Source organism: Ailuropoda melanoleuca, chromosome 2 (assembly GCF_002007445.2).
Source record: "Ailuropoda melanoleuca isolate Jingjing chromosome 2, ASM200744v2, whole genome shotgun sequence".
NCBI lineage: Eukaryota > Metazoa > Chordata > Mammalia > Carnivora > Ursidae > Ailuropoda > Ailuropoda melanoleuca.
In genome coordinates, this window is record NC_048219.1 from 79,232,441 (window position 1) to 79,247,962 (window position 15,522).

Here is a 15,522-nt window from a genome sequence, read left to right on the forward strand (position 1 = left end):
CTGCCTCACGGTGGCCCCAGTTCCCCATTCCTCAACTCTCTTTTTCTCCTCTTGGGCCTGAGGCACAGCCCAGTGACCTTCCTGCAAGAGAAGAGACTTTCTTTTATTGAATCGTGACTGTGGACTTTCTTCTGTAATTAAGAGGGGGCGATGGTGATGTCTCGACGTATCAAGAAGCAGTTACTTTACCGCCTTTAACTGTTAGGGCTCTCCCCATCCCCCCATTTTTTAGATATGATTGAGGCTAGTTAGGGCGAGTCACTTCCTGGTCAGGGTGGCCTCTTAACTTCCCTTTTGCTCCTCCTTCCTCAGGAAGTGATTTTGCTGTCACGACTCCTCGACAGGGAGAGGTCCCCATGTGTTGTCCGCCCATCCACTCTTTTCTCACTTGCTATCTGCTGAACTGATTCTCAGTAATAAATGTGTAAGCCTCAGGACATTTGCTTCAGAATTTGAACACCACTCTTCCCTGTAGACACTCCCTTGACTGATTGTATGTATGCACTTAAGCCCGCGATGACTCCATCCGTCCCTTGAGTCTTACGTCCTGTTAACGGTAATTTTTGAAAAATAGTTTTCTATTTCTTGTTAACAAATCAAGAATAGCCAGCGGATTTTTTTTTAACTCCATAAAGGCTTTTTAAATAGCACATAAACTTCATATTAACACATTCAAGTCTGGACAAAGCATCGTGCCTTCTTTGATGCACCACTGTGGTGTCTTTGAGTATAGTTAAATTTGTCAGTGTGTAATTTGGGGATTTACTTCTTAAAATGTGTTTTAAATTCAAGAGCATATTCTACGTTTGGTGGAATAACTTTTTGCTGACAGCTGCACACCTTTCTTAACACTTTGTCAGGCTTTTCAGTACGTGATTTTAGGGCCCGTAGAAATTAGAATGATTTCACTAGGTGACTCGTTATAGGACAAGAATTATGTCTTTTGTTTCCCACAGTGGCTCTTACAAAATGTGCACTCTTGCGTGCCCTGTAAACGTATCTGGGCTCTTTTTTAATAAAAGAGAATGGGATGGCACAAGAGACTGTTTATGATCCAGGAGTACTCAGTACAGAATAATTTGATATGTCATACCTACATACGCCATGTCGTTTTGAAATACTGAAGAATGTGCTAAAAACTCACCAGTCATTGAATAATACTTCAGCATTAAATTTTCTCGTTCTTGAAAATTCTCATGTGTAAAACTTAGGGGAGAGAAGGGCATCTTTTTTTGAATGTATGGTGAAGAGAAGACTATAATAAAATGTCTATTCTAAGTCAAAGAGTTATGATTCAGATTAAATTATAGTAAAAGTCGGAATAACCAAACATTTGTGACCTCAACTGATGGTCTTCTTGTTTTAAGGGAAAATATTGTTACAACAAAATTTCACTAAAAACTTAATAAACTTCAAAGTTTATGGTGTCCAAACAATACATTTACCAGTATTGTTGGGTTTTTGTTTTTGACGATAGGTTAGAATATCTTTTTAATTAAACTTGGGAAAATATAATACATGTCTTTCAAAAGAAAAGTGCAAATTGAGATGTCTTTGGATATTGACAATGTTTAATAACATTAATAGTCTTGATTTTATAACAGCAGATTTGTGACCAGTTTCCTCTTATCTCCCAGCATACTTCTTTGTTTGCTTAATTTTAATGACACAGCAAGCATGTCAAAATTAGAACGGTAAATCTGTCCCAAAATGCTGATTGATTTCATATTCAGTGACCAGTTTTATATTATCCACATTTCTTCATTGTTGTAGATAACTACAAAGAGCTGATATTAAGCCTCATATAATCCATATGATTTGAGATTACTGAAATTTTGTTAGGTTCTTATTCCCAGACAGAAATGGAACTGTATTTCTCTGTTGCGAATCTGTAAGTAAAAAGAAAGGGCCTCGACTTGTAAGGTTACTTCAGTTCTCCTGCAGCTTCATAGCTACGTTGCCCCCTTTTCTTCCAGGCTTCTAATTCCTTTTAACTCAATTCAGGAATTGAAGTATTTTTCCAACAAAACTAGTTGATATAAATAGCTTTCATAAACAACCCTTAAGAGAGATTCTTGTTCTCTAAAATTTTCACAACTAGGGCACAATTACAAACAAATTTTTAAAATCAAGATATTTTCAGCCATAATTTGTATTGATTCTTCTTTGAAGGAACTCTGAAGTTTCCATTTTTTAACCAAAAGTTTCCTCTTTTTAACCAAATTCTCAACTGCATTAGATTTGGATTTTTTTAAGGCATTTATGTCATAATGCGCAATATATTTTAATATTGCTTTTTATCTTTGTTGCATTTCCTAAAAGCAGTGAACCCAGAGGTGAATTCGGTGTTGATAGTCCCTGATTTCCTTGCAAGTATTTAGAAGCTAGCAAGATCAGCTATTCTCATAAGTAACTGCTTAGGGTTTTTATCACTTTACAAAGAGGAAGTTGGGTTTTTTAACTTCTGCATTGTTACCTGAAATGGTCATGATGAGCTGCCTAAATAAAACAGGAAGTTGAAAGTGTAAAATAACTTGCAGAAATAAATGCTTTTAGTTTTATCCTCGAGTTCAGTTTCTGAGAGTGAGTTGTATTCTTCTAGTCACTTAGACTCTTCAGTTACTTGGTTCCAAATGCATAACAGACCAAAAGGACAAGATACTGTAATGAGGAAACTTGAAGTATAAGACAAACTACTCATTTAGGCTCCTTGCCCTGTCTGTTTCCTTTATTTCATGAATCAGCATTTTTAAAACATAATTGCAGAAAGAATTTTAAGGCTGTAAAAAGTGCAATTAACGTATTTCCCCCTTCAGCTTATTAAGGAGTAGAATATTTGTGAACAGCTTCAAAAATGCCATAACTGAGAAATGAATATATATGCCTTAAGCTTAGACAATTATATCATCTTTAAGGCACTTTTCGAGAAAACAGGTTTATCAAAATTATTTAGGAGTGATGTGGGAAATGTGAGTAGTACAGAAATTTGAGGGCTCTGTTAGAGCTCGTGAAAAATACACTTTTAAACTGGATTTTTAAAAATTATATATTACCTCCTTAATTACTAGATGATTTGTTACCCTTACAGGATAAACCCTAGGGCTTATTTGCCATAGGTATTTTCTAACAAGTCATCAATTAGTATCAGTACTGCCATTCTTTTATCTTCTCTTTTTTCAGTTAGCTGAGTAGTATTCATAGAATGTGTTACAAAATCCTTGGATAGGCTCATAAAGCCTAAGCATGTGCAAACTCAGATGCCCAATCTTTGATTAAGAGTGTAGGTTTATTTTAATTTCTTCCAGAACATCTACCTGTTTTATTAGGATCAGCCTTAATGCTAAGCAAAGTAGTGTAATTTGTCAGAAAATTCAGATCCTAGGTTTGTCTGAATCAGAAGCTGCATTTTTCACTTTACTGTTTTCCCCATATGAATGAAAAAACCAAAATAGAGGTGTCCATTCAATGAATTATAAATGAAATATTGTGATGGAGTGGGAATGAATGATTGTGAGTGTCAGGAGATTTGGCCTCTCTCTGCTGAACTTTAACCACCAGTGTGATTTTGGAAACATCACTTAACCTCTGTGGGCCTCAGTTTTCGTGTAAGATAGATTAGGAGAATTGGATCAAAGTAATCCAACAAAGTTTAATGAACTTTTACAAATTCTAATAAAAACAGTCTTTTAAAAATTGAAACATTAAAATGTTTCAGGAGTTTCTATCATTGTCTGCTTTTGCACATTCGCCCGATAACGAAACTGAATTCTGTGGTAAGAATTCTTCAGTAAGAAACTGTATCTTTTTATTTAGTGCCTAGCATAGCACCAGGTACATAGTTGAGGCATAACCTATTTATACAAAGGAGACCAGTTAATCACACTTTCCTTCATTCTCCTATTTCCTTAGCTCATGCTCCCTCACCCCCACAATTATTTCTGGTAATCTCTAGGTATTTCTTGGGTTCTGGAATGTGTCCCACACTCTGGGTTCTTCTTTGGACATTCCTTGTGCCTGATCATCTGCTGCTGTTACTGGTGATCTGCCATGCCACTGCTGGGAACATTAGATCCCTTTGGGAGCATTTTTCTGGTAAATCCCATAAAGCTGCAAAGCCTTATGGGTACCCAAATGACTATGAATATATACATCTAGCCTTGCAGAACGCCTAATAAAAGTATATCGTTCATCTGCTTTAAGTTCTCTCCTTTAGAGCTCAGAAAAGCACATGCTGTAAGATCAAGTATCATTTGTGCTTTTCTTTTTTTCTTTTTTTTAAAGATTTTATTTATTTATTTGACAGAGAGAGAGAGAGCGAGCCAGCGAGAGAGGGAACACAGGCAGGGGGAGTGGGAGAGGAAGAAGCAGGTTTCCAGCGGAGGAGCCTGATGTGGGGCTCGATCCCAGGACTCCAGGATCACGCCCTGAGCCGAAGGCAGGCGCTTAACGACTGAGCCACCCAGGCGCCCCTCATTTGTGCTTTTCTACTCAGGTGCATGAATTTCTCATTTTCTCACATGCCAAAAAAAAAAGTTCAAGTTCTTATATGGATCAACTTCTGAAAATAAAAACCCTGGTTAGGAGAAATCAGTCATGATACTGAAGACCATTTAACTACTTGGGGATTTCTGAACTAGGTGATAATTTTAACATGCACTTAACTGTTGTTTTCCCTCTTCCCTTCATCAGAACCTCCTGACACCCTTTGCATTTCAGTTCATCCCACCATTGTTGCCTTTTAGTCACACAGGCCCAGAACGTTGGCATCACCTTTTTCCTTCTTAGCCTCTTCTCTCAAGTTCAGTTAGTATTCCGGTTCTGTAAGGTCTTCCTTCCTGTCATTAGATTCTCTTCCTCCATTTCCATTAGTATTTTTAAGAAAATTATTTTTGATGTATAGGAGCCATAATCACATGCTTAAAATTAAAATGCAGAACATGAGTAAAAAGTCTCCCCACCCCTGTTTTCCAGCCATCCAGTTCCTGAGAGGCAGCCAGTATTACCAGTTTCTTCCATACTTTTTCTATTCTGTGCGTATACAAGCAGCCATATTTACTTTTTACTTAACAATACGTCCAGCCCATCCACATTCTTTCTCCTGTTAGTCTTCATTCAGGACCTTTTCTGATGCTTTAATTATTTTTAACAACATTCTTAATTGTTCTCTTTGCCTCCAGCCTCTTTTTTCTCTCTACATTCTCATAGGCTGGAAGGAAGCCCTTACATATCAAAATTTTACATATTACAACTTCTGCAGTCCTTCCCCTCTTAATGACATCTTCATTCTTGAGTTGCTCAGACCAAAAAGTTTAGTGTCGTCTTTGACTCCTGTTTTTTTACAGTCAACATATAGTCTATTAGCAAATCCTGTAGGCTGTGCCTTCAAAATATACCCAGAATTTTACTGTTTCTCACCACACCTTATTCCAAATACTATGGAAGAAGCCACTGTGATTCTCACCGAGGTTATTGCAATAGTCTTCTATCTGGTGTCCCTGCTGCTACTCTTGCCTCCTCACCAGCCAGCAAGCTATCTTCAGTGCAGCACCCAGAATAATCTGGTTAGAAAATGTAAGTCGGAACATGTCACTTTTTTGCTCAAAATCAATGGCTTCCCATCCTTTTCAGAATAAAAGTTCTTACTCTGACTACAAGTCCTTACGTCTTTACCACTTACCTCTCTGATCTCGTCTTCTACCTATTTTCTGCTGGTGCTTCCTGTTCTAGCCACACATTCTCACCTAAAAGGGTCTTTGCATTTGCTCTGTACGCTGGAGTTTGTTTCCTTCTATATCCTTACTTCCTTCAGCTCTTTCATCAGAAGTCACCTTCTCAGTGAAATCTTCTCTGGTCACCCTGTATATTTCCAAATCCTAACATTTCATTATCCCCTTAACTTCCTTTATTCTTTATTCCTTAGCATTTATCAGTTGCTATCTGTTGTTTCTCCATTTGAATGTAAGGTCCACAAGAACCATGCACTGGTGGGTCTCCATTGCCTAAAACAGTGCCTGACACATATTACGCTGTCAGATACTTGTTGAATGAATAAATGAATCTCACTTTAATAGCATCTGTCTTGATTTCATAGCTAACTCTTAGAGACAGACTGATTTCCAGGTTTTGTGAAGCTGTATTGAGGATTCCAGTACTTCCATATTACTAACAGTTTGATTTTATTAATGGAGCTTTCCACTCAGAAAGCTTCAGCACTTCCCCTACAGAATAAAACCAGACTTGATATTAGCAAAACTGCTGCCATCTGACTCATCTTTTTCTACTCTTCTCTTTTATTATCTCCAAATAAAGCCTGTATTCCTACGAAACTGGTCTGCTTACAAAATGCTGTTTTCTCCTCACCTTTTGTCATTCTTACTGTTCCCTCATCTGTAATTCCCTCCTTCTTTTTTCCCCCCTACAATCTAAAGCACTTTGGAGAGCTCAATTTAGACCCAGCTTCCACTTTCTTACAGTAGTCTTTCTCCAACCAGCCCATATCCATCTCCTCTTTCCTCCTAGGTTCTGTGCTCTGTATTTGCAATAGTAATTTGGCTTTGAATTATAGTTATTTTTAAATGATTGATAGATCTTTACTGAGGGCTATTATTTGTATAAATTCTTTTGCTAACAGTGGTAAAGTATACAAAAATTTGAAAAGCCAAGGTGCTGACTGTATACAGTCTTTTTAAAAAGAAATCTCGATGCCCAAGCCCTACCCTGTATCTGTTACCTCAGAATTTCTGTGGGTGAAACCCAGGCATCAGTATTTTCAAAGTTCCCCAGGGTGGCCTAACATACAGCAAAAGTTCAGAACCATCAGCTTAAAGCAAAAGGAGATTTGTTAGCTTTTTTCACTATTCTTTTTTTTTTTTTAAGATTTTACTTTTTTTATTTGAGAACGAGAGCAAGAGAATGAGAGCGCATGAGTGGGGGGGTTGGGGGCAAAGGGAGAGGGAGAAGACTCCCTGCTGAGCAGGGAGCCTGATGCGGGGCTTGACCCCAGGACCCTGACCAGAGCCAAAGGCAGACGCTTAACTGACTGAGCCACCCAGGCACCCGTTTCACTGTTCTTTTTGTCTTTATCTTTAGTACTCATCTCAGTGCCTGGGACCCAGTAAAGTGTTCTGTTGTTTTGAGTGAATGAACAAACTGGTAAACACAAAGATCTGAACTTTAAAGAAAACCTGTTACTCAAAATTCAGTAACATCTAGGCATTTACTTAGGGAAAGAAAGTAATCCGCTATGTGTAAGTCTGCTCATGTTACCTCATTGGATTCTTAAAACAGTCCTAGATATGAGCAGGTATTATACCCACGAATGAAGAAACAAAGACATAAGCAATTAAATGTTAAAGCTGGCATGTGAAACCATGTCTGGCTCCCAAAGGTTTTGAAGAAAAATTAAAATTGGTAAAAAGATTTACCTTTAACTTAGAATGCCATAACATGCCAGAGGTGCAGTAGATCTTAATGTCAAAAGCTTCCTGTTTCCCACTGCTTTTGATTCCATGCAGCAAAGGTTCTCACCACCAAACTTTCCCCTCTGGACTTTGGTCATTGCTCTCAGCTTCTGCATCTCAAGGTGTTTGGTGTGGATTTTTCCCTAGTTTCTTAACTTGGTCTTCCTATTTCCAAAACATTGCCCACTGTGTATCTGGCACTTGGAATCCTTTACCTGTCTGCCCAGTTATCTAGAATAGGTGGTGAGAGTGTGGACATTTTAACACAGCTCCTAAGCAACAAGTTGCTTATGTGATCTTTTCACTCATTTATCTTTTTTTCTGACTCATTAGAACATGCGATCTTTTCACGCATTTATATCTTTTTTCCTGACTTTTTTACTTCCTCAGTTCTAGATCTAGACATTTAGATCCTCTAATTAAAACAAATAGGGTCTTGGGGTGCCTGGGTGGCTCAGTCAGTTAAGCATCTGCCTTCAGCTCAGGTCATGATCCCAGGGTCCTAGGATGGAGCCCCACATTGGGCTCCCTACTAAGCAGGGAGCCTGCTTCTCCCTCTCCCTCTGCCTGCTGCTCCACCTGCTTGTGTGCGCTCGTGCTCTCTCTCACTCTCTCTCTCTGTGTCAAATAAATAAATAAAATCTTAAAGAAAAAAACCAAATAGGGTCTTTACCTCCTTCCATACGAATATCAACGCTATTTTGCATTTAAGGTAAGACAATTTTTTAAGTCTTCACTGAGATTGAGCCAGTACTTAAATTTTTTTTTCTGTTCAGTAGTTGATGTCTTAAGGCTTACCACTGACTTTGAACTTCTAAATGAACACTTAAGACGTATACTTGGAAATCTTTTTGCCGACATTCTGAGGTTTTAGATTAGGAGAGTCCAGAATGAGAATGAAGGATGATTTCCTTCTAATTGGGTGGATAGAGAAGTTAAAAGGGAATGGTTGGGAAAGATTAACTAGAAAATAAAATAAACAAGAGCTGATTTTTGGTTCTTGTCTGTTGTAAGTTTTATGCTTAAGTATGTTGTGTTTATATACTATTATGCTAGGTGACATAAAATACAATGATGACACTGTTAAAGAAAAAATTATTCTGTCACTTGTTAAAATAAGAAGACTTTATTCAGTATTTTTGCATTAGGGGAGAGAGCTAGAGCTCAGCTCCAAATGAGGCAAAAACAGCCGGGGATCTATAGCCATCAAGCAGAGTGAGCGGGTAAGTGGATAGAAAATCACTAAGAGGACACATCAGGGATAGAGGGATTCTTGCTAAACAGATCTAACAGAATTCTTGTTAAAGGTAGATTGAGGACTTACACATCAAAGGTGGGGGATAAGGAACTAGATCAGATATCAGAAGTGGGGGAATTCTCACTGACAATAGGATTCTTGGTAGGACTGGGTTAGGCAGGTCATAGATAGGATGGAGCCAAGATCAAGGCCTGGCTGAGGAGGGGGCTCACAGGAGCCTGACTGACATTTGGTCAAGGATAGACTTTGATACTCCGTGTGTGTTATATAATTACTTTAATAAATTTTCAAGTAATTATTCTTTAGAGTTTATAGAAGTTAAAAAAATGAAATTGGTGGGAGTTCCTTTCTATTTGCTAGACGGGATACTGCCCAGTTCATGAATCATTTAATAAAGCCAATTAGGTCTTTCGCGAATGCACGAGTCTTCCACAAATGGCACGAATGAATGAAATTGCTCTACTTAAACTTGCCTGCTTTCTCTACATGTTGTCTATATCTGACAAAACTTATAATTGGTTGCTAATAGAGAAAATAGTTTCTAAGAACTACCTTAAAATGTGTTTTAAAAGTAAACAAAGGAAATTATTTGGAAGTGCCATCATTTGTTTTTTATAATATTGATCCTAATTTAAGACATGTTTAATGCTTTTAAGCCTTCATCCTGACTGATAATGGTAAACTATATGTAGCTAAATTTTTATTTCTAAGTACATTCTGAGTCTTTGTAGTGTCTCTACTTCTAAAGTAGGAAAGTAATATTTTGTTTATTTGAAATTTAAAAAAACAGCTGTTTCATTTAATGAAACCAATATGCCATTTGATCCTAGAGATCACTGAGAATATTTTTTTTTCTAGAATTATAGCCCCAAATTAAATTCTCATTAGGAGGGATTTTGTTTATTTGATAAAGGCACTGAAACTGAAATCCTGTAGCTTTGATACTATCGTATATACATGTCAACAACTTGGAACTTGCCTATTAAATTATTGCCCCAGACAGTTTATTGTTGATATACTGACAGCTTTAGAATTAGATGAAGAAATGAACCACACTGAGGCAATGTACATTTTAAAAAAATTCTTTCTTGGGGCGCCTGGGTAGTGCAGTCGTTAAGCGTCTGCCTTTAGCTCAGGGCGTGATCCCGGCGGTCCGGGATCGAGTCCCACATCGGGCTCCTCCACTGGGAGCCTGCTTCTTCCTCTCCCACTCCCCTGCTCTGTTCCCTCTCTCACTGGCTGTCTCTCTGTCACATAAATAAATAAAATCTTAAAAAAAAAAATTATTTCTTGTCAAAATAATATTGGGGGGGTTGGTGGGTGTCTGGGTGGCTCAGTCAGTTAAGCATCTGCCTTCAGCTCAGGTCATGATCCCAGGGTCCTGGGATGGACCTCTGCGTTGGGCTCCTGCTCAGTGGGGAGTCTGCTTATCCCTCTTCCTCTGTGCCCACTCCCTTCTCCCCACTTGCGCTCTCACACTCTCTTTCTCTTTTTCAAATAAATCTTAAAAAGAAAAAAACCCACACTGGGGGGAGGGAGGGAAGACTAGGCAGAGCACAGTGAATTTTTAGGGTGATGAAAATACTCTCTATGATGCTGTAATGGTGGATACATGTCATACATTTGTCCAAATCCATAGAATGTACCACACAAAGAGTGAACCCTAATGTAAACCCTGGGCTTTGGATGATAATGATGTATCAGCATAAGTTCATGAAATGATCAAATGAACTATTCTGGTAGGGGTATTAATAATGGAGGAGGTGTGCGTGTTAGGGGGCAGGGAGTGTATGGGAAATTTCTGTAACTTCTTAGTTTTGCTGTGAACCTAAAACTACTCTTTAAAAAAAAAAAAAAAGCCTTGGGGCACCTGGGTGGCTCAGTCTGTTAAGCGTCTGCCTTCCGCTCAGGACATGTGGGATCAAGCTCTGCATTGGGAATCCCAGTCAGCAGGGAACCTGCTTCTCCCTCTCCCTCTGCTCTCCTGCTCTGTTCTCTCGCTCGCTTACTCTCTATCTCAAATAAATAAATCTTTAAAAAAAAAAAAAGTAAAGCCTTAGGAAAATAACAGGTAATATCTTCAAACAACAAAAAACTCTTAGGAAATAGCATTGAATTCCATGCAAACAGAGCTTACTCTCTTAAGTGGTTAAGAATAAGGTAAATCTCTTTCAGGAGGAGAAATGTAGTTATTAATCCTTGACTACTTCCAGAATGATGTAGAATAAAAGTAAGAAAATAACATTTAGGAAAGTACAATTGGTTACTATTCTTTTTTAAGCATAGCCTAGTTGAAAACATAAGTAAACTTTGGAAGATGTGTTACTACTTTAAAGGGAAGTGAAGCAGAGACATTTTGGAGAACTTTTGGTCAGTAATAACGTTGCCACTGTTTATAGTTTTTTATAAAGACTATAATGTTGGGGAATATAAGGTGACTAGGATCCAAAGAATTTCTAGAAAAGAGAAAGTATTTTCTTAATAATTTGAAGGGTTTGTTCAGTTTAATCATTTAAAGCAGCAACTGTCTTGCTAGGACCAGTTAACAATAGCTGGCATTTATTGTGCCTATTTTATTTTATTTTTTTTAGATTTTATTTTTAAGTAATCTCTACACCTGACGTAGGGCTTGAACCCACAACCCCCAAATCAAAAGTTGCATGCTCCACCAACTGAGCCAGCCAGGTGCCCCTATATTTTAAATATTCTGCTGAAGACAAATATTATCTCATTTAATTTCACAACAATTGTAAGAAGTAGGTACTATCCCACTTCAGGTTAAGGATGTGATTTGAAGACATTAAGTGATTGAAATTCAAATCCAGGTCTGTCCCAGCCTCAGAACCTGTATCTTTCCATTTTGCCATAGTATCCCATAATAATCTGAAAAGCTAAGAACACTTCCATAGTATCGTTTTATTCAAAAGGGGTTTGTAAACATTTAGTAATTGCCTACTATATGCTATTTACTTTGCTAGACCTTGTATAGTATAGAAAAGGAAAGCAAGACAGTTTGCAAAGAAAACTTTAGTTTTGTGGGACAGAATAGTATTTACAGAACTAATTACCAATAGCAGTTATATTTTAGGTGCTATAATAAATGTTCAAACAAAGTATGGTGTAAAGTATGGTATAATATGGTAGAGGATTCTTGAAATTATAAGTACTGGGAATATTTCTTGGAATGGAACAGAAGAACCCAACCTTAAAAGAAGCGTTTAGGCAGGCAAAGACAGAGAGAAAAAACTTTCAAGGACAGTGTAAGTCAATCCCAGAAGCAAAGTCTTTAATACACACAGTAGTCTAATGAGGGAGGTGAAGATTTGGTAGACACCAGTGAAGAAGCTGGCAGAGATTTGGCTCCTGAAGTATACAAAATTTGGGCAGTATAAACTGGCCTGAACCTTCCTGATAAGTTGAATGGGGCTATTATCTAGGGAAAAATTTCTTCCTTGCCTGTACAGAGTTATCCACTGACATTCAGCAGAGCTGTAGTTATTAAATACTTGAGTCCCGTTGCATGTGATTGTCAAGAAAATCATTTTAAAAGCTAGTTATGAATAGATGTAATGTTGAAATACGTGGGGTTTGTTATTAAAAGATTATTTAATATGCTAAAAACCCAAGTTTTATGAATTTTCTAAGTGTCTTTTAATATATTTTCTAAAGTTTTTTTTTTTTAAGATTTTATTTATTTATTTGACAGAGAGAGACAGCCCACGAAGAGAGGGAACACAAGCAGGGGGAGTGGGAGAGGAAGAAGCAGGCTCCTAGCGGAGGAGCCTGATGTGGGGCTTGATCCCAGAACGTTGGGATCACACCCTGAGCCAAAGGCAGACGCTTAGCAACTGAGCCACTCAGGCGCCCCTAAAGTTTCTTATTACAGTATTTGAAAATTAACAAAATTAGCAGTTTCTGGGGAACACTAAGGTATATTACTTTCTCAGTTTGATGTTTAAACTTTCAGTACAGGTATTAGTAATGTAATAATGAAATTTTGAATCTTCCAAGGATTAGGTATTTTTATTTCCCCCTTTTGGAGAGGTAAAAAGATAAGGAGAATGGGAGGAAACAAATCTAGGAAAACTTACCTCTTACTGATACTTATAGATTCTAAATTCTCCCTTTTTAGGCTAGAAACATAATACAGTGGATTCCATGAAATTAACATTATTGGAGTATTTAAGTATATGAAGGATTGGAATTGTGTATAAGATTTGAGTTATTCTCCCTTCAATATGTGCAGGTGTCTGGCTGGCTTATTTGGTGGAACATGTGACTCTTGACTTTGGCTCAGGTCATGATCTTGGGTTTGTGAGACTGAGCCTGCTTAAGAATCTCTCTTCCTGGGGCGCCTGGGTGGCACAGCGGTTGAGGCGTCTGCCTTCGGCTCAGGGCGTGATCCTGGCATTATGGGATCGAGCCCCACATCAGGCTCCTCTGCTATGAGCCTGCTTCTTCCTCTCCCACTCCCCCTGCTTGTGTTCCCTCTCTCGCTGGCTGTCTCTATCTCTGTCAAATAAATAAATAAAATCTTTAAAAAAAAAAAAAAGAATCTCTCTTCCTTTCCCTCTGCCCCTCCCCCACTCCAAATATAAATAAATAAAAATAAAAATAATTTTTTTAAACTTAAGAAAAATATACGTGGAGGGGTGCCTGGTTGGCTCAGTCAGGAGTGTGTGACTCTTGAGTTCCAGGTTGTAGGTTTGAGCCCTCGGGTGTAGAGATGAGTTAAAAATAAAATTTTTTACAAAATAAATAAAATATACGTGGAGTTATATCCTTCACTGCAGATGAATGCTTCATACAGTGAAACTATTAACTTTATCCAACAGGATAAAAGCCTTGTGTTTTTTGTTTGTTTGTTTGTGTTTTTAAAGCAGCAGTTAAGTTTTTGTTCAACCAGAACCTCCATAACAATCATTCTCTATTAGGTTAGGGATGACATACCTCCCCTCTATAGGATATATGCTTTCTTTTTTATTTTATTTGAGAGAGAGTGAGCGAGTGAGAGAGCACAAGCAGAGGGAGAGGAAGAAGCAGGCTCCCTGCTAAGCAGGGAGCCCGATGTGCTCAATCCCAACAGCCTGGGATCGTGACCTGAGCCGAAGGCAGACGCTTAATTGATTGAGCTACCCAGGTGCCCTTCATCTTGTTAGTTTTGACCCAGTTTTGAAGCTAGATAATACTGACTTTTAGAGTTATTTATTTTTTTATTTTTTAAAGATTATTTTCATTTATTTGACAGAGAGAGAGACAGCGAGAGAGGAAACACAAGCAGGGGGAGTGGGAGAGGGAGAAGCAGGCTTTCTGCTGAGCAGGGAGCCTGATGCGGGGGCTCGATACCAGGACCCTGGGATCATGACCTGAGCCACCCAGGCGCCCCTAAAGTTATTTTTTATCATTGTGTTTGCCCCTCCTAACTTTGTTTCAGCTGCAGCTTTTATAAGCAAGGCACTGACTTCAATTCCTGATTAAAAAAAAAAATTCTGGGGGCGCCTGGGTGGCTCAGCCGTTAGGCGTCTGCCTTCGGCTCAGGTCATGGTCCCAGGGTCCTGGGATCAAGCCCTGCATCGGACTGCCTGCACCGCAGGAAGTCTGCTTCTCCCTCTCACACTCCCCTTGCTTCTGTTCCCTCTCTCGCTGTCTCTGTCAAATAAATAAAATATTTAAATAAATAAATAAAATAAAAATTCTAAAAGGACTAGACTAAATCCATGTGATACCATGCTAAAGATAATCCTCCTGAATTTTAATACCTGTTACTACTGCATGGTATAGTTGATTGTCCAGTTCCAGGTCCACCTCTGTATAGGTATGTGACCTTGGACAAGGCACTTAAACTTTCTAAACCTATTCCTTTTATAGTGAGGATAAGTGTCTCTTGCCTGCCTACTTAAGCTGTTCTAAGATCAAAAGAGAAACTGGTTATGAAAGAGTTTTGTAAACAATAAAATAGTAGTCATTCATTTACATTCTTAGCATGTGCCAGGTCTCAGTTCTGGATATACAGCGAGGAACAAACAATGAGTTCTTATGTTCTGTGCCAGGGTTTGGCAAGTCTGATCCACTGCATGTTTTTATATAGAATACACGCTAATGTTTTTTGAATGGTTAGGGGGGGAAATCAGAAGAAGATTTCATGACATGTGAAAATTACATGAAATACAAATTAGAGTATCCAAAATAATGCTTTAATTAGCTCAGTGGGGGTGGGGAGGGTGCCTTAGTGGCTCAGTCTGTTAAGTATCTCATCAGGATCCTGGGGTCCTGGTATGGAACTTCCTGCTCGGCGGGGAGTCAGCTTCTCCCTCCCTCTGCCACTCCCCCGGACTGCTTGTGCTCTCTTACTCTTTCTGTCAAATAAATACATAAAATCTTTTTAAAAAAATTATTAGCAGGGCACCTGGGTGGCTGGGTGTTGGGTTGGGCGTCTGCTTTCGGCTTGATTCATGATCTCCGAATCCTGGGATTGGCAGGGCGGGCTCTGCTCAGCAGGGAGTCTGCTTCTTCCTCGCCCTCTGCCTGCGACTCCTCTTGTGCTCTGTCAAATGAATAAATAAAATAAATTAGCTCAGTGGCGGTAACCCTTCACAGCGTATCTGTTTATCAAATCACATCGTATACTTTAAATATCTTACAACTTTATTTCCCAATAGTACCTCAATTAAAAATAAATAAATAAAACTTATTGTAACACAACTGTGCTCATTTGTTTACAGTTGGGACCAAGACCATGTGCCCTAAAATGTTCACTATCTGGACTTTTACATTAGCAGTTTGCTGACCCCTGCTCTGTGTTCT

At 38.5% G+C, this 15,522-nt stretch overlaps 1 protein-coding gene across 1 annotated transcript in view; it reads left to right on the forward strand.

Moving 5' to 3' along the window:
- CAPZA1 (capping actin protein of muscle Z-line subunit alpha 1) overlaps positions 1-15,522 on the forward strand; it is a 46,905-nt gene that overhangs the window by 1,007 nt on the left and 30,376 nt on the right. The gene's annotated exons all lie outside the window — the stretch shown is intronic.